The sequence below is a fragment of the Sceloporus occidentalis genome, unplaced genomic scaffold, assembly GCF_023333645.1.
Source record: "Sceloporus occidentalis isolate IW3139 unplaced genomic scaffold, rSceOcc1.0.p SCAF_35, whole genome shotgun sequence".
In the NCBI taxonomy this organism is placed as follows: domain Eukaryota; kingdom Metazoa; phylum Chordata; class Lepidosauria; order Squamata; family Phrynosomatidae; genus Sceloporus; species Sceloporus occidentalis.
The window spans coordinates 3151008-3161862 of record NW_028317015.1 but is presented as its reverse complement, the minus strand read 5'-3'; positions in this window follow the sequence as shown (position 1 = coordinate 3161862).

Below are 10855 nucleotides of genomic sequence, written 5' to 3'. Positions count from 1 at the left end.
TACAAACGTAAATTCACGTGTCATAATCGACATCATCATTATTATTTCCTCAGTCTATTTCATAATAATTCCAGTGTCAATAACATCAAATATTACAAGCATGAGATCAAACATACTTCCATACATTCACATTATTCATAGTTTCATACCACTTAAATATAACATAGGCTGATTCTGGTTTGGGAGAGTTGATCAGAAATATGAGAATTCATAGTTGAGGGGGAGCATTTAGGAGGTGGCAGACCATGCTGCATTCATCTTGTCATCACAGATTTCCTGTGCCTTTAGAGCTTCCATACCCATAAAACATCAGTGAGCCTCCACCATGATTCACAGTGGGGATAGTATTCTTTTCTCTATAGACCTTGTTGTCCCTTCTCCGAACATGGTGCTTATGGTTGTGACCATAAAGCTCTATTTATGTGTGTTGTCAGGCATATTGTAACCGAGCTTTTTGTGGCATTGGTGCAGTAAAGGCTGTTTCTGGCAACTCAACCATGCATCTCATTTTTGTTCGAGTATCATCATATTATCCTCCTTGAAACAATCACACCATCTTTTTTCCAGATCAGCCTGTATTTCTCCTGAGGATACCTGTGGGAATTTTCTTTGTATCCCGAACAATTCTTCTGGCAGTTGTAACTGAAATCTTTCTTGATCTACCTGACCTTGGCTTGGTATAAAGAGATCCTTAAATGTTGCACTTCTTAATAAGTGACTGAATAGTACTGACTGGCATTTTGAAGGCTTGAGATACCTTTTTATATCCTTTTCCATCTTTATAAAGTTGCATTACCTTGTTGTGCAGGTCTTTTGACAGTTATTTTCTGCTCCCCATGTCTCAGTATCTAGCATCCACATGAGAGCTAACAAGCTCATTGACTATTTATACACAGACACTAACTACAATTTAAAAGGCCACAGGTGTGGGAAATTAATCTTTAATTGCCATTTTAACCTGTGTGTGTGTGTGTCACCTTGTGTGTCTGTAACAAGGCCAAACATTAAAGGGCCATTTGGGTGATATCTGTTATCATTATGATTTAAATAAATGATCGGTCATATTTTCAAAATCAATGCCAACGTTTCACAATTTCTGCCAGGGTGTGCTAACATTTGAGCTCAACTGTACTTACTTGGTGTGAAGAATGTTATTCCTCCCCCCATAACACTCAGTATGCTAGAAATGGCTTCAGCCATCAATAGTGCACATACTTCTCTAACTATGAACTTGACTGTGCAAATCTTTCTCGAGGATCACATCTCTGTTGTAGGTCACTGCTTCCAGGCAGCTTTAATAGAAATGTTACAGGATAGAAAACTGTGGCAAATGAAACTATAGTACATGACAGCTATATTAAGAGACTACTGAAGTGGCAACATCAAGTACATTGAACATAGTCTATGCTCTAATGATCACAACTTTCATCTATATTGTCCAATATAAAGTATATGGAAGTATGCCACACAACAACCAGCTAGGGACATATGATCTGCATAAGGGAGCAATATAAATTACTAAATGTTCACAGTTTTTAAAACATATTAAAGACATCAATCCTGGTGCTTTAGAGGGACGTTTGTTACACAGATCAATATTTAGCAAACATAAGAGAACCATAATCTAACAGGTTTATCCTTTAGTGTAAGATTTTGATCCATTACAGTGAATAAGTTAGACAAATATCGACTAAAGATATTCCAGGTTTTCCCTCTGGACATAATAACAATAATCTGTTCTTTGGCAAGTCCAAAAAATAGGATAATACAATTTCAGATAAACCAGATTAAAATACTGTGGCAGAACCTTAAGATAGCTGTGCATAAACAAATGCCTGCAAGCCTCAATGAACTGATGTAACATTTTAAAGAAGAGAGGGCCAAAATTCCTCCACAACGATGTGAGAGACTGATAAAATCATATAGAAAATGATTATTTCAAGTTATTGCTGCTATAGGTGGTTCTACAAGCTATTGAATCCTAAGGTGTGCTTTGTTTTTCACACATGGCTTCTCCATTTTGGCTTTATTTTTGTTGAATAAATCATGACACAGTGTAATATGTCATGTGTTGTTCATCTGAGGTTGTATTTACCTAATTTTTATACCTGTTAAGGAACAGATAATTGTTGTTATGTGAAACCATAGAATTCAAAGAGGGTGTACTTTGTTTTTTACATGACTGTATTCATCTTCCAGGCTCTATTTTACTAGGATTGCCTCTATAAGAAGTTCCCATTACTTTTGCCGTCAAAATTCCCTTGATAATACTACAGTTTTTTGCATGTATTTAATCAATAATGTAATTTCACTATTATATGGTAACGGGAACACATTCGTTTCAGATTGAAATAGATAACTTTTCTTTAGGTCCCATTTACTATTTATTTTCTTAATGGGAATAATAGTTCATACTCTCATTTGAATCCTTTCCTATTTGATATGTCTCTATGACGAACTTAGTGTAAAAATTGCGCTAAATATTCTCAAGTGATCTAATAATTTTAATAATGCTAACATATCTCTAAGTAGCCCATGCATAAATATGTCTTTTTCCATCTCTGTTTGTAGTTGGTACATTATAATATTGTAATATATTAAAAAAAAATGTTGTCATTTGAACATTAATCATTTTTTCCCTGATTTAAACAATTTAATACCCCCTTGATATTGCTACTCAATATGATTTACTACAAAATGGATTTTCAATTCCAGTTTAATAACATTAGTGTCATGTCTGCCAAGTTTAGCAGACAGGGACTTGGATGATCCTAACTGTATGGAGCCTCAGGTAAAGGCAGGTATAATAGCAACTGCATATAGGGCACTATGATAGCCGGATACCTGGATAGGTAATACTGCAGGTTGACTCACAGGACAGGATGTACTGGATGCCAGATAGCAATGCAGAACAGATGTCCAGACGGGTTTGGTACACTAACTGGGTAGTCATACAAGCCAAGGTCAGTTCACAGAGCAGGTAGACAGACATGCCAGATATGGTACACAGGTAGGACAATCAGATAAACAATCACTAGGCAGGAGAGCGGTTAGGCAAGCCAAGGGTCACCTTCAGCAGAATCTGCCCTCCAATTTTCCGGTTGGTAAGTACACACCACCTGGCTGCCGATACCCGGTCTTGGCATTGTGACAATTACTAAAAAATAAAAAACCATGGATCCCACCAAGTCTGTGTCAAATACAATAATCCATTAGTCAGTGTTAAGGGTCACATCAACTCGACCCTCCTTGCAGTCCTGGAAGGCCCTCCTGGCCAGCCCATCCTACCCATCTATTAATCTAAGCAATTGAACATTCTAATAATTAAACTGTATCATTCGTCCAAGGATGTGTTACCCTCTCACTGTTCTAATTGTACAGCTATTTTAATTGTAAAGCATGTAATGTAGTATTTTCTTGGATTTTCCACAGTCTTGTGTGTCTACTTTCAAGGAAAAGTAGCCCCTGAAAAATAAAAAATCCAGGTCTAGCAGTTACTACCTTGTCACATTGACACAACCCAACACAGCTTCAATTTCCCCCAAGTGCCTTATTTACCTTAATTTTGGTGGGGGAAAAAACCCTCTTAAAACAAACAATATTGAAGATTTTCCTTTTTTAGTTTTATTTTACAGTATTTGAAATATAATTTAATAAGATCCCATTTTCTGGAGAAACCTAAAAAAACATGGATACTGATTATACCTGTTTAATATTAAATATTGTAATGTTCTAATATATCCATTTCTAAGAAAAAAAAAATACTAATTTCCAGTTCATGTGATTTCCTTCCAGCTGTAAGGCAATGGTGTGTCAGTCTAAGGGTTATTTCTATAGGTTGTAGAAAATAGACCATAATCAAGACCAGTTGCAGAACATAGAAGGGGAACATGGTGGGTCGCATACGCATAAATATGTTTTACTTTACATGGTGGCTGGTAGATAAGTGTAACAACCTCCCAGCAGAAATGGCAGCAGTTCATACAGTGAAGTCATTTAAACACGCTTTGGATAGTCATATGGCTATCCTAAATATAATAAAAGTTTGAGTCTTTACACCAGGAAAACAGACAAGGTGGGCCATCAAAGACAGACAATGATATAGACAAGGAGAAAGAAATCAACATATTAGTTGTTCATCAATGGCAGGGCAGGAATAGATGATGGTGTTTCCAGCCAATTAGGGGCCCTTGAAAGAGCAGAGAGGATGCCCCTCTTCTTGCCTGGGGCCAGTACATGCTATAGCCCATAATGGCAGCCCTGGCCATATGCCTATCCCATGCATGTTTAAATTACCTCACTATATTAGCAACTTCTACTAGGCCACTGCTCCACTTATCTACCGTCCTCTCACTAAACTAAAATGATTGATCTAAGAAGATTGAAAGGATGATTTGCATACAAGGCAGGTATGTTTTTGACTGGAAAGTAAGTCTCACTAAAAGAAATTAAGCTTACGTAGGTTAATGCAGGAATCTGTGTAGGTTGCATTTGCAGTTGCAGTGCTAACCCCTTCCACTAAACACATCCGTCTTCGTAAGCATGCCATTATTACATATTATTACATAAGACGGTTTCTGCATATTTCTTTTAATGTGTAATCTTTTCTTTTGTCTTTTTATTCATAGTGAAAGCTTTAACCGCATTTTTTTTCCTAATGTCATGTTTACTAGGTGTGTTGAGAATGTTCATATTTTGCTAATGGATAAAACAGGTCACATTTATAATGTATTTCTAAGTAGAATTTCAGATTAGGTCAAACAGGTTGTTAGTTTAAATGTCTTATATACAAAAGACTTACAGGATAATATAAATATTAAAGCTTATATCCAAAGGTATCTGTCAGGATTGGCTGGAAGCGTAAGAGCAGAGGATAGTCCAAAACGGTGTCGGTAAACAGTCAAATAGGTCAGGGGCAGGCGCGATCAGATTAGCAAAATGGGCCAACTTCCTTCTTGCACTTCCGTCTTTGCACTTTTATGTATATTTGCTGCACATTTACCAAACACAAAACTTTAAAATGTAAAACAAGACATAATTTAATGGTTCATTTGCAAATGCAAATCGTCCACCTAAATTCTCAATTGTTGAAAATCTTACGTGGCATGAATTTGTACTTGTGAAGCAAGGTTGAACATTGATGCGTTTCATGGGGCTTCTGTCATAGGTTTGAATCCCCCCCCATTTGGCTGTAGACATGTAAAGCACTGGGATATGATGTGGTGATCTGTGTTTGAGGAGTCGTCCTTGGCCTATGCCATAACACAACACTTTCTGTGCCCTACACCAAATTTGGACCTGATGAAAACCAGTAGGATCATCTTTCTACGTTGTTTGCATAAATGGCCAGCACGATGGGAAGAGGGGGATATGAAGTAACAAAGAAAAGACACAAACCCCAAACTGGACAAATGCAGCTTACTTTTAAGTGGTGGTGACTGGCTATCCCTATGCATTGACACAGAAGAAGATGTTCTTTTCTGCTCATGTAATTTTTTTTTTACTTAGCCTATATGCAACGCTAAAGTGGATTATTTTACTCCCCAACGTGGGCTCAGAAACCTCACATTCATGGGTTTGGATCCACAAAAACAATTGCACCCTATGCATTGGCCAAATTACATGTAGCGTTTATCACCCCCATAGCAGCATAAACACATAATTTATTTGCCTTATACATTTTAACACAATGCTATTCTATATAATAATGCATTTTTATTCCTGAATCTAAATATTCCCAACTGTATTGTGGTTTTAATTCTTCAACATTACTTATGTTAGGAAAATGGATGGATGGTAGCCATACTGGGCAAAGAAAGGATGCAGTCAAAGGTGATACGGTTAATTGGACCAACATATAATAAGATGTTGATTCAAATGTAAGGCTTCTGTAATCCTTCCGTCCTCCAAACAGAATGAAGAAGGAACTACATTGGGATGTAATTACTGAGCAAAATGTAGAGAGGTCGAGAGACTGGAGAATTTTTCCATGAATAAGTGGGAAAAAAGGAAAGTGAATCAATAATGTAAGAGTTGTTTACCCTTTTGTACTTTAGCCTGTACTTTTTTTTTCTTAGACAGATGTGTTAATTACCAAATAATATGTAGTCAATACATTTATTCTAAGGGGTTTAGTATGCAAACAGTGTCACAGGCCAATTAAAGGTTAATGTAACTGTTGCCTAGTAATTGCTCTCAAAATTTAAAATTCTTTTTTGCTCTTTTGGAAACCCATTGTTAATATTTTATTTAGATGGAGGGGTGGCTATGGGAGTCTTCTAAGAGGTCAAATTTTCCACTCATTACAAGAAAAAACAATAAAACATTTATCTCCTATAAACAGTCGTGTTTAACCTCAGACTTTACCTGTCAAAAATTGTAAAACTGGCCAAAGACAATTCCGAGGTATTCCTTCACTCTAATCAGGCAGTTTCCTTGGTAATTTGATTGCTGGGTACCACATAATCATGTAGTGTTCCATATTAATCGTGCTGATATGTATAATTTGTTCTTAGGTACTTCATGCTCAGGCGGTGTACAATGATAATTATGTTGTACTGTTAGGTACTCTATAATCCAATGATATTCTGTGCTAATTATGTTGTTAGGTATTACTTGATCAAATGTTGCTCCATGGTATTTCTGTTGTTAGTACCCTACATTCAAACACTGGTCCTTGATAGTTTTGTTGCTAGGTACCATGAGTTGGCAGTGTTGAGTGGCAATTGTGTTATTAGGTACCTCGACTCAACAGCAGTAAACAGGTGCCTCTAGCTTTGCTGTGGCTGAATTTTTTGGAATCAGCTCTAGCACCTAGTAATGATTAACATCAAATGAAGGCAGGGGCGTACCTAGAGTATTTGGCACCTGGGGCGGATCCTGTATGTGGCACCCCCCCCCCCCGCTAGGTACGCTACTGAATGAAGGATCAATGATATTGCTTCATATGCCAAATTATTACAACCGAGTTTAGCCATGTTGGTGTTGGTGTTAAATACCGAAAATCAGTTGGATTTATATCATGTTTACTTGCATTACTAACCAAAATGTGAGGGAGCTACAGACTACTCACAGATTGTAGTAAGCACTGTGGTCTGTAGCTCTCAGTGCAACACCCAGTGAAGTGACATTTTTGGGGAGTGCAGCAGAGCAAGGGGGCTGCTTGAGGCTACAGTACTTACATGATGTGATAAGAGGTGTGTGTGTGTATTGTGACACTGTAAGTGCAGTATTCGTGTACTAAATCCAAACAAAACATCTCCCTAGAGCTTTACAGTGTTGCATGTGTGTATTTTATGTGATGTTAACATGGAGAATAGATCTAGGAGGAAAAATGTGGACGGTAGTCAAGTAAGATAAAAGAAAAAAGGCCAGGAGGATAGAAAAGGGTAAGAAAACGCTTTCCTGGCTGTATAAATTAGGCTAAATTTTACTTGGTTCAAGAACTAGGCTAATACATTCCACAGTATTAAGAATATCATATTGTTCTTTAAACTAGCATCTTTTCTTAATACAGGCCACGTTCATAGAGATGCACCGGAAAAAAGAAGACACAGGAAGAAGTAGAAAGAAGACAGAAGAAAGAGACAGGGACACGGAAGTGGTCAGCAGAGAAGGTAGTGAGATATTAAGAGAGAGTGAGAGCATGTGAGTGAGAGAACATGAGTAAAAGTGCGAGTAAGAGCAAATTAGAGAAATATGTTTGTATTGTCATTGAATGATAATAGAATAATACACAAATGAAGTTAGTTACTGCTATTACAGGGATTGCTTAAACAATAGAGAAAAGCCTTATTCACTTGTTTTGGATTAATTTAGAAAAAAAAGTGCAGTTACAGTTTTTCAGATTTCTTTAATACATTTTTTCATCACTTACAGTGGCATGATTTTATACTAATTATTTTATAGATAACATTTAAACCATATCAAACGTCTGTGTCATATAATACCTTTAACTCCTTCAAGACCTGGGTATTTAACATCCAGATGTCTGGTTCAGTATGTGGTGATGGGAGTTGGGCTGTACCACTGTCAATGTCTGGCTCAGTATATAGTGATAGGAGTTATGCTGTATGACTTTCTGTGTCTAGCTTGCTATATAATGGTGGGAGTCGTGGTGTACCACCTTCTGTGTCTGAATCATTAAGTAATGATAGGAGTTATACTGTACCACTACCTGTGGTAATGCACTCGTGAAAGCAAGCAAGAAAGAAAGTAAGAGTCTCTGAATAGTAGTTAGTTCTTTGCTAGAGCCACACCTTGGTGGCCAAGGTTAAAAAAACAGGGGTATGGTGGCCAGATTCATGGACACGTGGACCAAGAAGAATGACTGTGAAGAGAAGACAAAGGCGGAAGAAAGTAGACAGAAGACTGAGTAAGAAGATGCAAAATCAGAAGCAGAGCTGCAGAAAAGGAGACAGGGGAACAGAAGTGGTCGGTGGAGAAGGTAAGGAAGACAGCAACATTGACAATGAGTGAGTGGGTATTAATGTTATAATGAAATAATCTTGAATGAAACAATATTATGTGAGCGCTTATTGTAAATATATTCAGACCGTCTATCTTACACTCTTTCAGTACATGGAGTACAGTACAGTTTACCAATTAATTAGCATTTATATATTGAAATTATTGAAATGGTGTTTTTTTTCAAGGCTTCTAATGTTCAAATGTTTTTTCATTGATTAATCCCTGCTTCCCATCATGTGTTTTTTTTTTGGGGGGGTGGGCAGTGCATTACTTTGCCCAGGGCCTAAAATGCTGTTACGATGGCCCTGTGTTTCCTGAAGGAGCCTTGCTGCCAAGGACAGACTGGTGATGGTCATCATTGCAGTCGACAGCTAGATATGTGCTGCCGCAGGCAACTTTCTTCTGGTGACATAGAGCTATACACTATGCGGACTATATCTTATTCCAATGGATTTCAAAGTTAAGTTTTTAAACCTAAGATGTTGCATTTATACTGCTCATGGGCTCTTTATTGATGTTAGCAAGGCAGCTAAGGTGAAAGAGATCATTCCAGTTTTCCTACATCCGAGTTCTGACTGTGTAATACTATTTATCTGATATTGGCTTGTTTGCAGGCAGGCAACACTGTTTGTAATGACATTAAGGGTTAATGCCTTTAAACTAGTCAAAACTATAAGTTAGGGTGAAAGAACATTTGCCAAATGAAATCATTAGTTAATTATATTTCAGCAGATGGAACAATAGGGTTGGTTTTGCATAGCACATCTCGCAGTGCAGCCAGAGCTAGGGTCCTGGGTACAGATGGTACTGACTAGTATTTTTGGCAGGAAGGGGTTGTTTTTCTTATTTCTCCTCTGTCCTGTGAGCTGTGAATAACACAAAGTTAGAAGTTTTACAGTACAAAAAGGAGAATGTGTGGACAAAACCGCCTATGGCCTTAAATAAGTTAAGAAAAAAAGAAAATTCAAAAGACTTTGATCTTTAAAGAAGTATGTTCTCCTTGAATAAGTAAAAGATCGTAAAGATCATGAACATTTTCATAAATAAAATGATCTTCCCCCAAGATGTGTGATGCAATTAGATTTTTCTTCCTTAACTAAGTTCACTTTATGACAGCCTTTGGTGATGTTCCTTTACAGTGATACCCTTACCTTTGCATTTCATGTCAATTCATCATAAGAAATTATATCATCGTACATTTTTTATACATGAGTAGGTAATTTTTTTTCTTAGGAAGATTTTAATTTAAAACTTTAAGTCAATTCTTTAGATCCATTACTAACTAGATGTGATTACATCGCCCAATGAATTAAAGTTTTGTGAACTCATGTTACTATCGGAGTCTGATTCATCAATGGACCTAATCCTATGAGGACAAGGGCAAGGTGCAAGTACATGATAAATTCAACTGATGTTCAGAATATATTAAAATCAGGCACACATTTTATACATATTTATGTAATTTATGTTTTATTCAGATGTTCTGGTTGACTACATGACTTATTTGTAGAAGAAGAAAGCTTCAAGGATGTCAAAAGGTCCCTTTGTTAGATGCCTATATGCATCTTGTTCTGTGAACCAAGGTATTACATGTGCCCCCTGTGCTACTATATGACTACTTCTGATGCATTTCTGAACAACAGATGCCTACATTGGGGCTGCACTGTAGACACATAAAAACATAGAAAGTGAAGGCAGATAAGAACCATTCAGTCTGCCCAGCCTCTGAATACTTTCCTTAGTCCCTGGCCTTATCTCAGTAACGTACCTAGTGGGGGATGGGCGGGGCATTCTGCCCCGAGTGCCGCTCATCAGGGGGGTGCCACCACACCGCCACCCCTCCAGAGATGGACAATAATGTCCGCCGCTAGAGAAGCAGGCTTGGTTGGGGAGATCAAGGATCTCCCTCTAACTGGCTTAAAATCAATCAAGGGAGCGGGACGTCTATTAATGCAGACCTCCGATCCTGCTCCCGTGTGCGGCAACTGATGCTGTGCGTCGGGATTTGATGTCATTTCCCGGCACACAACTCTGAAGCCACGCCCACAGCCTTCCGCGCTCACGGCACCGGAAGGACACAGAAGAAGAAGAGCCAAGAAGAACGAAGAGGAGGAGGAAAAGGAGCTGAAGCAGGAAAAGTGACAGTGAAAGAGGAAAGGTAGGAAAACATTCAGTGAGAGTGGATTAGTAAATGGGTGTTATGCTGTAGTTTATGCTGAATGTTTGTGAATTAATGTTTTTGTGTGATAGCATGGATGTGCAAGTGTGGGGGGGTAGCATGGCATAGGGAGGCTGTAATCACACTCCTATCATGCCCAGGTTCCAGCATGTACTGGCTTCCAGGGCATGGTAGGAGTGTGATTGCTGTTAGCAATTATATATATAT